This window comes from Mycteria americana, chromosome 1 (assembly GCF_035582795.1).
Source record: "Mycteria americana isolate JAX WOST 10 ecotype Jacksonville Zoo and Gardens chromosome 1, USCA_MyAme_1.0, whole genome shotgun sequence".
Taxonomy (NCBI): domain Eukaryota; kingdom Metazoa; phylum Chordata; class Aves; order Ciconiiformes; family Ciconiidae; genus Mycteria; species Mycteria americana.
Genome location: NC_134365.1, coordinates 26222408 through 26239853, shown reverse-complemented (window position 1 = coordinate 26239853; position 17446 = coordinate 26222408).

The following is a 17446-nucleotide window of genomic DNA, read 5'->3' as shown; positions in this document are numbered from 1 at the left end:
CACCCAGCTGCTCTCTCCCTCCCCTGCCTCAACAGGACAGGAGGAGAAAATAAGGTGAAAAAGCTCATGGGTAGAGATAAAGACAGGGAGATCACTTGTCAGTCACCGTCATGGGCAAAACAGACTTGACTTGGAGAAGATTAATTTAATTTATTGCCAATTAAAAAAAAAGAAGAGTAGGATAGTGAGAAACAAAGACAAAACAAAAACACCTTCTCCCCCACCCCAGACCTTCTTCCCAGGCTCAGCTTCACTCCGTTATTCCCAACTCTTCTACCTCCTCCTCCCCCAAGTGGTGCAGGGGGATGGGGAATGGGGGATTGCAGTCAGTCCATAACAGCTCCTCTCTGCCACTTCTTCCTCCTCACACTTTCCTGCTGCTCCAGCAAGGGTCCTTTTCATGGGGTAGAGTCCTTCAGGAACAGAATGCTCCATCGTGGGTCCCCCATGGGCCACAGCTCCTTCCAGGAAACCTGCTCCTGCATGGGCTCTCTATGAACTGCACATCCACCTACTGTGGCATGGAGTCTTCCATGGGCTGCAATGTGGATATCTGCTCCACCATGATCTTGCATGGGCTGCAGGGCGACAGCCTGCATCATCTTGGTTTTCTCCATGGGCTGCAGGGGAATCTCTGCTCCAGCACCTGGAGCACCTCCTCCCTCCCCTTCTTCCCTGATCTTAGTGTCTCCAGGGCTGTTTCTCCCATATTTTCTCACTCTTCTCTCTCACAGCTGCTGTGTAGTGTATTTAACCCTTTCTTAAATATGTTGTCACAGAGGTGCTACCAGCTTGGCTGAGAAGCTCAGCTGTGTCCTGTGGTGGGTCCATTTTGGAGCTGGCTGGAACTGTCTCTGTCCAACACAGGAGCAGCCACTGGTCTTTTCTCACAGAGGCCACCCCTGCAGCCCCCCGCTCCCAACACCAGGCCATGGACACCCAATACAGTTGCTGTGAAGGTGTGCAGTAAGTCCAGCTTGTCCAGAATGTGCCAGGTTGCGGCACACGTCCAGCTCAACTCTGTAACTCATCTGTGACTGCACCTGGCCCACCCGTAGTGAGTCAGTGTGCAGGTTGGGTGCAGTCTGGCCATCCTCATGGCTCATTACTTCCCAGTCTTCTCATGCTTGCAGCCACATAACTTTCTTGCTCTAGCATGCCTCACACCACATGATATGCTGATTCAGTTTGTTAATTCAATGAAAAACTGCTCCCATTTCATTTATAGAGTTAGTTTTCTGACAAGTTTGTTTCCTGACAGATGGTGAGCATCTAGCTAACCAAGTTAGTTCGGCTGTAAGGTTTAACTGTGTGTGAACAGCCATGATGGGCACTCTGCATATTGTGCGTGCACATTCTTATTCCCAGAAGTCCCAGATGAAAATATGGGATGCTTTTTGAATGTGGAGTGTGGACAGGTATACATGATTAGAAAGAGCTGCAAATCCCTGTGCCAGAGTCTGTTACCTACTTGGAGCTCTGGGGAAGAAAATGAACAAGTTTGCAGGATGCCCTATTTTGCACATTATACTCCAGACAAAAAATATCCCAAATTGCACAAAACAATTAAAACCAGGCAAAGGACTTGATAATAGGTAAGAAAACCAAAAATCTCTAGCTGACGGTCCAGAGAAGAATAAGGATGACCATAGAATCACAGAATCATAGAATGGTTTGGGTTGGAAAGGACCTTTAAAGGTCATCTAGTCCAACCTCCTTGCAAGGAGGACATCTCCATCTAGATCAGGCAGGGACATCTTCATCTAGATCTTCATCTTCATAAGCAGGGACATCTTCATCTAGATCAGGTTGCTTAGAGCCCTGCCCAACCTGGCCTTGAATGTTTCTGGAAATGGGGCATCCACCACCTCTCTGGGCAATCTGTTCCAATGATCAAATATATGGAACAGAAAGGAAAGGATCTGCTTAATAGACAAGGCTATTCAGCCAGGAGCATTCCCCTGAGATACAATATGATAGATGTTTATAAAATCATGAGTGTCATAGTGAAGATGAATAGGGAATAATTGTTCACTGTTTCTCTGAACCACAAATTGTTAGCAACTGGAGGAGTATGCCTTGTGGCTATGCTTGTCTGTCAGTGTCAGGATGCTAGGCTGAATGGACATTTGATCTGAAGCAATACAAACACATTCTTAATGATAGCCTATAGTTTAAGTTGAGCAAGAGATAGAGATAAATAGTATTATTTATTGAACATTTGAAAAATGATCATTAATTACTATGCTATGATCTTTTTCATTATGCATGTCCTCATCAAGCACTGCAGGTAGACATGAATGTTAGCTTTGACCCCAGTCAAAGTGATAATACTGATGTTTTCAACAACTTGAACATTTACAGGGGAGAAGAGAGCACCCCAGAAGGTCCTGCATGCTTCTTACTCCTGGAGGTCAAGCAGCCCTATGCAGACAAGCAGAAAGCCTGGATGGAAAATAATGGGACTGCCTGAGGACTGGAAATAAGGGGCAACTGGGGACAAAAGAGCCACAGCAGAGAAACTCAGTAGGTTCTTTGCTTCAGTCTTGGGAAGGCTCCCATAACGTATACATCCTTTATAGCAGAGAGATCAAATGAGGAAGATTGGTTTGAAGTAGGCATACCAAAAGTATTGGTATTTAGACCAATATTTTTAAATACTGACCAATATCAGTATTTAGACAAAACAGAAGACATGAATGTTCATAAGTCACCGGGACCAGATGGCATTCACCCAAGAGTTCAGAAGGAAATGAGACATAAAATTGTAGACCTGTTGGCCATCTACAGCAAGTGCTGGCAGGAGGAGCCTGGGAGCTACTAAGCAGTGAGTCTGACTCATGGGAAAATGGTAGAAAAGGTCTATAATAAAGAAAGAGATTGCTGAATACATGAATAAACAGTCTATTGAAAAAGTATCAGCATGGCTGGGATGAAGGGGTGTCCTGCCTTCTTGGCCTGCTGGAGTTCTATAGCATGGACAAGGGGAATAGTACATTTGAATTTCCAAAAAGCCTTTGACCAGATTACATGCCAAAGGTTACAAAAACAACCTTACACTGCTACAGGATTGCAAGAAATTACTTTTTATTGACTGGAGTATGGATAAAGAATGGGAAATAAAGACTAATGCTTTCCAAGGTGGAGAAATATCAGCAGTAGAGTCCTGTAGGGACCAGATTTATTCAGCATCTTCACCATCTGGAAAGGGAAATGCAGCAAAATCCTCAAGTTTGAAGATGACACCAAGCTATTCTAGTAGACAGTGAGGAACTCTAGAAAGAGTTTACAAAACTGAGTGGACAAAAAGGCATCAAATTAGTTTCACTCTATCTCAATGAAAAGCAATGCATCTAGAGAAAAATAATCTGAAGTGTGCCTACAGGGACAATTCAGAATTGACAGTTTCAGCTTAGGAAAGTGATCTTGGAAACATCATTGTCAGTTTACCAAAATAATTGGCCTGGTGTTCAGTGGCAGCCAAAAAAAAAAAAGCCAGCAAAATGTAGATCATCATCAGGAAAGGTGTTGAGAATAAGATAGGGAACATAATTTTGCCACTATGTAAAACCCTCATCTTGTGAACTTAAAATTTCTGGGTCCTCAAGAAAAGCACAATGGAGTTAGACAAAGTACAGAGAAAGGCAACTAAAATGATTGAGGGGATGTCATGGCAGCCTTATTAGGAAAGATTAAAAAGGCTGAAGCTGTTCAATAGAGAAATGAGAAGGCTGAAAGGAAAAAGGAGTAAGATTTATAAAATTATGAAGGTGGTGGAAAAGGTCAATGCAAAAATGAAAATCACTAAATCTTGCAATGCTAGGACTAGAGAGCACTTGGTGAAACTTGTTTAAAATAGACAAAAGGGAGTTACCATCACAGGCTTGAAAGAGAGTAGACAAATTCCTTAAAGGGAACAGGCAGCGATGTATGTTACCTTCTGACATCTTTTAACCAAGACTTGTGGGTGCTGGAGAACTCTAAGTGGAATGGACTCCAGATAGTGGTCTTGTCTGCTTTCTCCAAATAGCATCTTGTATTGCCACTGTAAGAGACAGAGTCACTGATGGTTTGACTGACTGGTCCTACAACAGGATATTTCATGTATTCTTACCCACAGACTAAATAGGCTGGACTAAATGAGACGTGAGGAGAAACTTCTCTCCTCATAGAGAACACATTATAAAAAAAGAAAAAGAGGAAAAAAGGAATTTCCTTTCACTAATTTCTTCCTCCCCCTCGTAAAAACATCCTATTTCCATTCCTTCCTTTAGAATCAGCTTATTAAACATTAACCACAATACAAGTTGTGCAATACACTCCAACTGAATACTAATACAAAAATAAATACAGTAAGTACAATAAACACAAGGACATGACAACATTAAGAAATACTACATTTCCTTCTGAAAGCCCCTCGGCCAATGAAAAGGAAGATTTTCATTTTCTTCTGTGCCCTGCATGCTACTGATCAAATGAAGTGAAACTAGATTTCAAGTTTTCACAGCTCTCTTCATCTCAGAAACCTACAAAAGGTTCTACTGTCCTCCCACTCTGCTCACCACTCCTCCAACTGACAGGCAAATAAAATCTGCTCTCCTTCCTCACCAGCTCCCTTCCTCCCACCAGAACCAATAAAGAACAAAACAAGAGTTGCTTTCCTGACTTCTCACTCTGTTGATGAGCATGCTTGAAACTTATCTTCTCACTCTCCTCTCCCATTCACAACCATAAAGAAAAGAAAGGAATACTGCATTATTTCCTCCTGGTACCTGTAAAACAAAGCAAGTCAAAGCTTTTATTTCTTCCCACACTTTCCTCTCTCACTTATCCTGCTTTACTTGTTCTCTTATTAACCCCAACAGGATGGCAGAGTTGTCTTTAGTTGTTTCGTTACCTTTAGGTGTCTTTACGGTTTCTTATCCTCCTGTAATCCTCACCTATTCAGGGCATGTTCATTCTGTTACCTTAGTTGAATGGTTATGGCCTCCCACATGTATCCCCCACCTGCACCTAAAGTCCTGGTCTTTCTGCTCACTTTGAGTTGCCCTCGAAGCTGTGATACTGCCTAGTGTTGCCTGATGCCCTCACACCTATCCTAAGTGGGGGTGCAGCAATATAGTCCACAAGCATGTCCCAGGAGTATCCCTCCCCTGCCTCTGGTCTCGGATGAGCATAGTGCAAGTGAGACAGTAAGACCATTTTCCCCCAGTGAATATACAACGTTATTTATGTTGAATTGAACTGAGTAAGGGCAAATGACTGGAAAATCAAAAATCAAAGTCCCTGGGCTCAGAAGATTTAGAGCACTCCTCTGGATGATGGTTCAGTTGCCCCGAAGCAGAATGGCAGCACTTTGAACTCAGGCCATCCCCAGCCCTGGGGAATGCCCTAACCAAAGGTGGCTGTCAAGTGGAAATGAAGCTCCACCCGTCCTTGATTTCCTTGGCCCCAGCAGGGCCTCAGAATGCAACTTCTCATATTAGGCATTTCATTTGCTCTAAAACTAATCATTCATCCATTTGAATGAAAAAAAAAAAAAAAAAAAGGCAAAACAGTATTCTAGGTTAGCTAAAAAAGGCAAGACAGTATTCTAGGTTAGCTCAATTGCGCTTTTTTGAAAGGTTTACATTCTGCCACTGAATCGGATGAGCAGTTAGTCATAGAGCTTCCACATAACAGATCGCTTAAACAGCTAAAGAGTCACAACAATAAATATCTCATCTGGAGGGACCACACTATTCCAGAAAGAAAGCATAATTATGTAATATTTTTGTAAATTAATGTTAAAACCAGCTTTTTATAACAATTAGAGATTATTGTTCCTATTTCTTATCATTTAGTATCCTTTTTTTATTAAAAAGTTTAAATGGTTGTGTGGTATGTGAGCAGATGTTACCTTTTTATTTTAAACTATAATACATTCCAAGCATTAAGATAGAAAAGTAAGTCAGCTTAGAAGGGGGTGATTTACAGAAAAAGTTCTTTATTTTAAGGAGACCCACTAGAACATTTCTCATTCTCTTTTTTTCATAAAGATTCAGAGCACATATGGCTCTGAGAGAGACAAAAATGATAAAACTTTCCAGGAGCAAGAACTTCACTGTGAATTTGCAACACTTCAGTGCAGGCACCCACAGACATTCCTGTGTTTTGTATTGCACACTCAGCTTTGTATCACCAGTCTGTGTTCTGTGTATTTGCATCAGTTTATGATAGGTACAAATTTTCGTGGCAGAAAATCAGGCACATAGAATCAGTTTTGATAACAGTCATAGCACAACAACTGTGGGGAAAATGTTCTTTTGATTTATTGCTCCTGGTGAGCAAAATGTAACCCTCCCTTTACTATTGAGCAAAGTACTGCGTATTTCAAAAAATCAATGCTCAGTAACTCATGACAATATGGTCACACTCCTCAAACAAATAATTTCTGTGTTGCTGAGGCAAAAGCCTGGACAACTTCTAACACATCAGAGATAAAGCTGGTAAATCTGGAATCATTCCGTAACACTTACTTCTGTATGATACTGTACAAAATTCAAACAGCCCACAGATCTTGTTCAGTGAAATCCAGAAAAGCAATCCACTGTGTATCTACAAACAAAAATACTCATTGCAGCAAGTGAAATGGCTAAAACAAATTTCAGCTAGTTGATGGTAATACATTCTGAGGCACAACACTGATATGAGCAGAAAATCATAATAGAATTAAACAATGGATTGTACTCTCTAGCTCCTAATTTTTGAGAGGAGGCCTCAAAAGTCTTTTAATTTATCCTTTTTTGAATGGAAAATCCATAACTTCTGGTTTCTTCAAGTACCATACAATGATAAAATAAGCAGAATGCTACTTCAAAAAACTGCACTGTTAAAATAGCTGTGAAAATTAGCTCTTCTCTTGTAATAATGCAAGAACTAGCCCAGGTGTCCTAGGTCCTATCTTGAGAACTTCAGTCTTGAGCGGTGTACCTAAAGAATACAATGGTTTATGTATGCAATTAGGAAATTGAATTCCTATGGGAGCAGAAATGCAGATGATGTGTAGTGGCATCCTTAGGAAATTGAAACACTACAGCAGAAGGCTCTTGGTCAGGGAGACTGTACAATGGACTGAATTGGTAGTATTTTAAAAGCAAGAAGCTTACGATAACACTACCAGATTTAAAAACTTAGCTGAAGTTTTGATTGTCTGGGCATAGAACCTTTTGACAAGTATTTATCATGTATGTTGGACACAAAAAGTCTTCTGTGCACTTGTCAAAAAGACAAGAAATGAGATAGGGCAATAACAACTCAAAAACAAGGGATTGAGTCCTGGATGCTATCATTACAGTCATGAAATTGTATCATCTGAGATAATTCTTGCCTGTTTTTGGTTATCCAGAGGATCAGGGTGTGGAACAGCAACTGCCAATACAGGAGTACAGAGAACTACTGGTCAAAAGAAAAATAAACCCTACTTCCAGGTTTAGCCAAGTCATAAAATAATTGAGCTAGATAAAGAATTTAGAGTGAGAGATTTTGGTCTAATACTTTGCTATATGGCATGGAGTTACTATGTACACACTTATTATTACATTACATTACATTAATATATTTTTATATATTAATTTTTAAATAAGATATAGGAAGATGGTTACAAACTCAGCTGTCATCCCTAGAAGTCTGACAACACTCACAGTTCTCTCTTAAGTCTGGATAGCCAAGAGTGAAACTCAAAGATTAGACAGATAAATATAAAGGGATTTCTTACTCTGAGACGGAATTTATAACGGATGTATCAAACTCTGTTAAGCAGCTGGAGAAGCCTTGGGTTATAACAGGGGGCCCCAATTCTTACAGGAGCTTGGCACCTTGAAGTGGTGCTTACCAGCTCCAGGTGTTAGGCAAGGTGTTCAGCACCTTGAAGAAGGAGGTTTTACTCAGAGTTGCAAGTAAAGCTCCAATTAATGTGCATTATATTCACAGGCATGATAAAGAAGCAGGGTAATTATTATCTGCCTGCTTAGATATTACTAATTTCTTATGGTGCTGAAGAGATTCTAGCTTTTGAAAGAGAAAATTTATTGATTTAAGTAAAATAGATTTCATGTATGGTTTATAATTCATAAAATCTAGAGGGAATACAGAATTTGCCTATGAATTATGTTTTAAATAAAAACTGAAGCAACAGTACAAAGCAATTGTTCATTTAATATGAATTATCTCCATAAATGAAAAGTTGTTTCTCCAAGAGTGTAAGGGATTAAACAGATTATGGAGAGACACTGCCAAAGCTAAGGACAAAGTATAATCAGTTTACAAAATCCATTCTATTTTGTTTATCTGTTCCCCAAAGCAACAGTATTAAGATCCATTTTCATTCAAATTTGTCCCAGGCCTATTTTTTCACACTACCTCTTTTTAGATTCATTTTTGCAGTAGTTTTACAAATCTGGGAGATCCCTACAGAGCCAAAAAAGGAGAGATGCATTGCACGTGCCTCTGAGAGTCTATTTCTGGGAACCCTCTATAGTCATTTTTACTGTAAAAGAGGGACGTATTCAGAACTGTTGGTAACTGATGCAAGACCTAGGAGACAGGCAAGAATAAAGCCTGTTTGTTAGCACTACTTATTTTAAGAGAAACTGAGTCTTATCTCAGAAGCCCATAAAGGACCTGTGACTCCTGAAATATAGACCATGCTCACTAAGGTTCTGGTAAATTTTATATTGGCAGCTGGTGTCTAAATTAAGAGCCAAACTCTAATCTCTTCCTAAGATATACTCTGTGATATGCATATCTGGCTGAGAGAGAGAATGTGGAGTTTAAGTAGAGTCTATTTCATTTAACTTGCTAACAGAGGTGTCAGTCCATCTCAGATTTTCTTTTCTGGGTTGGATTCACCACCGCTGTGCACTATGCACTGGTTATTTTTCTCATGTCTGAAATGAATGTAAATTGGCTTGCTAGCAGCTAACTGCATTGGTATAAATGATTGCCTAAGGTGCAGAAAGGGGGTGAGTCAAATGTGCTGCATGCACCTGGGGCAGACATGACAGAGCTGCCTTCCTCTCGGTCTTGTCAGAGGGATCTCTTTGGCAGTCCATCACACTGCATTGCACAAAGCTGTTTCATCCATTCCAGCCCCAGCAAGCGAGGTAGGCTCAGCGGCCTCAGCCAAGCAGGCAAATGAGTTTTTCTGCCCCATAGTTGAAGAAGATTAAATATATTATTTTGTCCTCATACTGGGTCATAAAAACATCAATTTCATGGCAGCAGAAAAGCTGCTCACTGAAATGTCTTCAATGACCAGCTTGGAGCCCTGAGGCCGAGCAAATCCCCTTCTCAGCAGGGACAGTCGTGGATCTGCTACCTCCATGCCTGGATCCAGTAAGTGCCAGACCCTCTTTTCCCTCCCGTCTCCTATGGCCAGCCCTACGCAGGCGATACCGTGCCGCTGACCAGGGAAAAGGTGAGACAAGGCGGTACTGCCCACCACTGGGTTTCCTCTTTACTCTCACCCGGGTGCTTGGGAAGCCTCCTGCTAGCGTGGCTGCGGCTGCCCTCCCCACAAGGTGCAGCGGCAGGCACGGAGCCAGGGCAGGGGTGCAGGCAGCAGCGGCTAGCTGTGTACTGCTGGGCTGTGGAGCTTGCGTGGGCTCTGCGCTCCGAACCAGTCAGAGCAAACGGGGCCACGTAAGAGCCACTTTGCCACTGCTGCTGAGCCAGCATAGATTTTTCTGCAGTTATCTACTTCGCCTCTTCCCAAAGCCAGACCTGCCTATGAAAGACATGGTGTTTATTTAGGTCCTTGTCAAAATGGGAGCTATGGGCATTGATCATCCTCCTAGGACATCAGTGGAATTTTTTCATCTGTCTTCAGTGAGCGTATGTTCAGGTTCCAGATCCAAAAGAAGCTGAGCTGTGTGTCCACTGAAACCAAAAGTAGCATTTTTTTTGTCCAAAATAGACTATGTAAAAAAATTCTTCACTAGACCATCTTTATCCTTGTGGTTGCTGGAGCAGGAACCGACAGTGCACAGAGGCAACTGATGTCAATAATGAAAGTGCCTTGCTGAGAAATGTAAATACTGTTAAAGTGAGAATATACTGTACTTAGACTCTGCATTATCTTTTTGTAATCCTATAGAATGTTACTCTGTTAATATTCAGCAGAGAGACATTATTACCAGCAATGGACATCCCATTTCAGGTCAGCATTCCACAGGGAGACACAGATGTATCACATACCTACAAGACTAAGTGGCAGACACGTTACGGTTTCTTGTATATCAGTGGTGTGAAGCCAACCCTTGAGAAGTTAGCTCTAGTGTATTAATAAAAATAGAGGGCACTTTTGTGTCGTAACTGCTTTTCCTATGTCTAAAGTGCTCCATAAGTCAATTCTGTAAGCTAATGGGATGGTAACAGATCAATAACAATAGCGTGAGAAAATGTCGCTCTAGCACACAGAGACCATCAGATAAGCTGATTAATGCTCCATCAGTCATCTGGTACAATAGAAATAGTCATTATGAAAGAACACCAGTACGTGATCTCTTTGGAAAATAAACACTCGAAACTGAATTATTTTTTTTCCACAAATGCTGGAATGTTCCCTAAAAGCATTTATGAAGCGGCCAGATGCATTGACCACACATAATGCTAGAAAAAACAGCTCTCCAGCCATAATTGTTCTTCAGTCATAATCCTGAGGAACACAGAAAGTGAGTCTTTCATGTTTCCCATGTCCCTTTGGTGTCAGTAAGTCAAATGAAACACCCTTACAGGAATTACTTAGAGAGGGACAGGTTTGCTTATTGCTTGGGAGTGTATGAACGGGGCCATTCTGTCCCTCACTTTATGACCCACTGGCTAGTCTGCTAAAATAAAAGCAGGAGTGTGGAGAAGAACACAAGGGCTTCAGGATATGGATAACTTTTCTTGCCAGTAAATGTCATTATCTCATGTTATTCTGAAGCAGCCTTAGACTTTGAAACCCAGAAATGAGGGCAGGATTCAAAGCCTCAGTAAACTTATAAACCAAAACTGAGCCAAGCTTCACCCTGAAACCTGAGAAAGCCAAATGCCTTCCTAACCAGGTTTAATGGAAAGCACATTATCACTGACAAGCACTGAATGCTTTGCTAAGGGGACGGGAAAACCTTCATTACCTGAGGAAAGCTTAGGAAGAATTGAACAGTTAGCATATGTGAATAGTGAATTACACAGTCCTACCAGTGAGGGTTCCTTGGACCCCTGAGTTTTTCTTCCTTTTGCCCTCAGATGGCTGTCAGTGGTAAGTGAAGTTTCAGGGCCCAGGGCTGTTTTCAGGCAGACCCATTTCCAGCTACCTGCTTTCTATAAAGGAGCCTTGGAGATGCTCCTGGCTTGGTACTGCCCCTGGAGCTGCAGTATTGCTGGCAGCATCACGGCGTTTCTGCCTTATCTTTTCCCCACTGGTGCCATACTGCCTCTGTGCTCGGCCAGCCCAGTACGGGACTCTTTTATCTACCCCGGGAGCTTCGGCTAGGGGTGGTGCTCTCCCTGTCTCTGTTGGCCATTTCTCCAGGCAGTGCCTGCCTAAGGCAGGATGGTGCTCCACAGCTGGGGTGGTTTCTGGTTAGCAGAGTCCAGACAAAGAAGAGAGCAAGTCCTCAGACCAAAGCATGGGTTTCAGCTCTGTGGGAACACCTCAGAAATGTCTGAGCACCAGGGATATCCTTCCACTTGAAAAGTGTCCTGGTTTTGGCTGGGATAGAGTTAATTTTCTTCCTAGTAGCTGGTATTGTGATGTGTTTGGATTTAGTATGAGAATAATGTTGATAACACACTGATGTTTTAGTTGTTGCTAATTAGTGCTTATACTAGTCAAGGACTTTTCAGCTTCCCATGCTCTGTCCGGTGCACAAGAAGCAGAAGTGGAGAATGTGCTGGTTTTGGCTGGAATAGAGTTACTTTTCTATATAGTAGCTAGTATGGGGCTACATTTTTGATTTGTGCTGGAAACAGTGTTGACAATACAGGGATGTTTTAGTTATTGCTGAGCAGTGCTTACACAGAGTCAAGGCCTTTTCTGCCTCTCACCCTACCCCACCAGCGAGCAGGCTGGGGGGGCACAAGAGGTTGGGAGGGGACACAGCTGGGACAGCTGACCCCAACTGACCAAAGGGACATTCCATACCATATGGCATCATGCTCAGCATATAAAGCTGGGGAAGAAGAAGGAAGGGGGGACATTCGGAGTGATGGCGTTTGTCTTCCCAAGTAACCGTTACGTGTGATGGAGCCCTGCTTTCCTGGAGATGGCTGAACACCTGCCTGCCCATGGGAAGGAGTGAATGAATTCCTTGCTTTGCTTTGCTTGCGTGTGTGGCTTTTGCTTTCCCTATTAAACTGTCTTTATCTCAACCCATGAGTTTTCTCACTTTTACTGTTCTGGTTTACTCCTGCATCCCACCGGGGGAGTGAGCAAGCGGCTGTGTGGGGCTTAGTTGCTGGCTGGGGTTAAACCACGACAAGAAGAAATCTCAAACCTTGCCCTGGCCTGAGTCCCTGAACTGAGAGTTTGGATAAGGTAGTGTGTTCACTCAGGGCATTTTAAAGACTCATCATTTTTTGGCATCCTTCTTTTCCTTTTCCACTGGCCACTCTCACCTCCTGGAAGCTGTGGCTACCTGAACTTCTGGCCACCAAGAGCAGTACCAGCTGCACCCTATGCCTGTCTCAGGGAGATCTGCTGTTGCTGTAGGTAGTGAGGGGGAAGTGGGAGAAGGCAGCAATGGCTGGAAGGTCTGTCTCCTGCCCCACCTGCTGGAGGCAGCAGCAGCGCTGTGGCAGCTCATCGATAGCCTCCAGAGGAGGCATTTGTCTGTTCAAGTGTCATTCATACCTGAATAGGTACCCCATCTCCTCCAGGGAAGAGACCAGATGGAAGTGTGCTATATGCCAGATTTGACTGCCGGTTGCCAGTCAGGCCACACTGGGTCAGGCAAGAGGGCTCACTAGCTTTGCACCAGAACTTCAAAGGATTTCTGGCCAAACCCCACGCTGCTTGGCCTGGCCTGAAGTCATGCAGAAGCTGCCTGCCCATTTCATTCCCTTCTGTGTGTCCTCTGTAGATGACATCAGAGAGCTCTCTCCATCTGTGAGCTTTAGCCTTCAGGGCTAATGATGCTTTTGTCATTTTCAGTCTTGGGTAATTCTCATGTGTGGCACTTTTGCTATTATTACAAACCTGCTCTTTTCTGCAGTGGAACCAGTTGATTCACACAGCAATAAACAGAGCATGTCACCCGTCATCAGGATACTCCTACAGAGTCTAGATGCTGCAACAGAGACCTATGGCATGGGGCATATTATCTCCTGTGGAACTCCAGAGTTAATCACACAGTTAATGCCTACAAAAATATGAAGTGTAAGAAGATGCTGTGAACTAATTTAGGCTTAAGCATGATGCAAAATTATGCTCACAGAATAAAAAATTACCAATCGATGTCAGTGTGCCTTTGGGTGTTCTCACTGCAGAAGACCATGAGGAATTAGTATCTTACTAACTCATTCTTGGTTTTATAAAAGTTATTTCCCCTTAAAAAAATCCCTCAAGGGCATGACCTATTAAACCACATTCTCTCATGCAGCCTGAAGTAATATCTGTACAATAACAATCCTGCCATTGGAATGCAAGACACCACATTATTTTTAGCAGATTAGTATCCAAAATCATTTGACCACAAGCCAAGGATCCCTTCTGAGAAAAACCATGAGCTTGATCATCCATTTATTACCTGCTAAAATGTTCTTATTTGCCTTCCCTTTGCAAAATTTGGCTCTCAGTACTCAAAGGGATTCAATTTCAGAAAAGATATTTTCACAGTAATAAATCTCTGCATTGCGTCAAAGGGTGCGAGTTGGAGGGGAATATGGGGCTGTATCCAGACAAAACTGTCTCTAGGACAGACAGACAGGCTCGATTACCTATTTGATCATGGGGGAGTTGTGGCAAAAGTCAGACCAAAATGAACCCACTGTTGTAATGTGTTGTAAACTCATTTAACCAGCTAATGCAGACTGGATGCCTCAGTCAGTCCTTCCTGGGCAGAGAGCAAAGGGAGCTATATTGAGTGCCCAGCTGGAAACACCTTCTGAAGGTCTGAGCAATTGCCCCCTCAGTGCATTTATGTGAGTGGGTGTGCGAAGGCAAGGAAACGTCTTTCTAAATATGTATTTCTAAAATGGAAATAAATAATAGTCTCTGCCAGCTGCCATGAGACTAGGGGGGGCAAAGCTGTGAGCTAATCTATCTGGCTTTTTATGGTGACACTTTCCAGACAAAGCATCTCTGTGTCCTGTAGGCAGAGACCTGGGACTGTGACTGCCTTGCAGGGAGGAAGAGCTGAGTGTGGCATCACCTTTTATGTCTTTTCCCAGGCAAGAACGCTGGCTCATGCATTTTCCAGAAAGAACAGACTGACTGCTCCAAACATGGCTTAGGGCAAAGCCATGTCCTAATGCTGCAAATCAGGCCAGATTTGTTTTGGAAACCTGCTTTTCCAGAGTGGTCTGGCTGACATACTAATTATTCCCTATTCTTGGCAATTGCTTGCTCTGACTGAATGTCCTTTTGAAAACTGTTGACAAGATCTGTGCACCACCCAGAAGAGTGTCTGCACGCAGCCTGATCTACACACACAAAGTATTCTCTTTGCTGAAGTTCACAGTGTGCAAGTGGGTGCTGGACAAAAAACGAGCTGCAAATATAGACAAGGAATAATTGTGGTCAGCACCAATGCAGCTACCAGGATGAAATTCATATTGCAGATTGTCCACAGAGAGGCAAACCCAAAAAAATCCTCAGATATTTTATTTGCAAAGAATACCCTGACATCCTGTCATTTCAGGCAGTGTGACCTTATTGAAGACTTGATTCTTGTCAAGAGAGGTTAATGTCTGGATTTGTTTTAGTCAAATGCTCTAGCACATGATGTCTGGTCTTCCCCTTTCATTAGGAAACATTCTTAGGCTGCCACTGTTATTGCCGCCCCTAGTCTGAATTAAAAATAACTCCTTATGCAAGGAAAAGCAGGCACAGCTGTACTGCCATTATATTCAGTGGCAATGCAGGAACCTCTGGGAGAAGCAGAGGTTTTGAAATGGAAGGCAGTTGCCTTCACAGGACTGTTCTTTCCTTGTTTCTGTGGCTGGATTTCTGCTTATTTCCACATATGAGACATTTATTTGGGCTATTTTCCTTTTAGTGCATTGTCCACACAATATTAGCCATGAATAGAGATTATTTTTAAAATGTTCCTTTAATTCAGATTGCATCTCAGTGTCTCATCTGCTTCTTCAAGCTTCTAGTTCAAGGATGCTTCTGAAATCCATTACAGGATGTTCACCTCCTTGCATTTTGCCTGTGAGTGCTAATGCTATACCTTCTCAGCACTATATTAGTCAACAGGGAAGAGGAAGAAGATGAATGGAGCAAGGTAGCAGCTAATCGTGTTAATTTTTTCCTCAAGAGAATGGATTTCCAACAACTGCTGGTTTTAGTCTGTTTCTGGGGTTTTAGATTATGTTGTTTATCAGTTAGAGCCCAAGCACTGAATGAAACAGATTGCTGTCAGAAAGCTTTGGATGAATGATTATTGAACTTCGCAGTACCACTCTACTTAAAGAAATCACTACTACAGAGCGAAACATCACCTCCAGTGGTAGCAAATCCCCCAAAAGGAGAAAAAATGTAAGCTGAACAAGGGGGTTTTGCAAAGTGCTCGTGATGGATTTCTTGGGCCCCTGCCTACTGCTGGCTGTATAATTCCCTGAGGATCACCCTCGGATGCAGCCTGCTTCCACTTCCCTCTCTAGTACCCAGTCCTGCTAGCACCAGAAGCAAAAGAGTGGTGCTGTGCAGCACACGACTACTTCAAGATTGGCTTTCAGTTGTAAGGCTGCAATTCCTCAACATGTTCTGCCTCCCCAAAGCTGCCTGATCCCCTCCTGCTTACATAGGACAATTTCTGTAGATTTATACAGGAGAAAGAACATGAAATGGAGCCATTATTTCTCCTTCACTGTAGTGTTTGCCTTTGCCCTCTAGTTTATTAGGTATTTATTTATAGCATGCTCCAAAATAAAGTTTCTTTCACTTTCTAGAAATCAAAGCTAAATGCAGGGGAGACTGAAGCCCTCTTTCATCCTGATGACTACTTCAGTGTGGGAATGTTTGCGAACCAGGATAACACAGTCACAGCAGCTGAGAAGAAACATCAGTGCATGGAGAATCATGCACATTCAACTCAGGCTCCTCTGCAATGCAAGCAGACTGAATTTTGCGACCCCAGAGTGAATTGGCCATTTATTCCACAAACAAGGTGCAGAAGGTTGGAATGGGTAGCTGAGGGAAGAGCCCAGGGAAGCTGGGCTTGCAGCCCCTGCAACATCTGGAGGGTATGGAGGGACAGAGGGGTGATTACAGTGTGTGTTGGGGCCACTTGTCCTGCAACAGCTACCAGCTCATAGCACCCTGCCCTCCCACAACAGCAGCAAGAGCAGTTGGTGGCCTGGCTTCCCACAGCTCTCACCTGGGCAAGGTGGCTCGCAGGCTGTGACACTCCTTCTCCCCTTCCTCCCCGGCAGTCCCGTGCCCCATCCAGCTGCCTGTTCACCTCTGCCTCGAAACAGTTCCAAAATAGGTTGGAACGGAGGGGACCCACCTGCTGCCAACCCAATGCCAGCGCTTATTTTCTGAAGAAAAACACAATTACAAAATAAAAGAGATGTAAGTTCTTGTAATACTTTATAGTAGGTACAGCTTAATGTAGAAAAAAGACATAAAAAGTGCCTGCTAAAAATAAACCCTTTTAGGATATAACAAGCTTTTATTCAGCACTGACAGTATAATCTCCTGTCCTACAAGGAAAGCTTTGCACATGTTTCTCTGTTTCCAAGAGCTCCATCATTAATATTATTCCTTCATCTATAAAGTGAACTCATGACTCTGCATAATCACTCTGCCTCCTGTATGAAACAGAATCGAGCCAGCATTGCACATACCATTACTCCTGAAGGGCAGCTTCCAGAGCTGCATTTTAATTAGGGTGATACGTTGTTTTGTCTCTAATGGTTCAGGCACACTGGTGGGTTTCTGAACCTTATTAAGTTACCGCATGTCAGCTGAGGCAGGTGACTGCGAAGGTGCTTGCTCCTTCCCTGGCAAATTCCAGGGAAAACATTTTTTCTCTTATTAACCTAGCCCGAAGCCTGAGCTGACACATTTTACATCACATTTGCAGTGAGAACCTCCAATCAATTACCAGTAGCTTGTTAAACTGCAGGTGAAACGATCTTGTCTCTTAGTGCGGAGTGCTTAGGCACGGCTGTGACACTGCCCATCGTATCTTCCTTAAGACAGCTTGGTAAATGGGAAAGAGGAAAGTTCATATTCTCTGCCTTCTGTTTC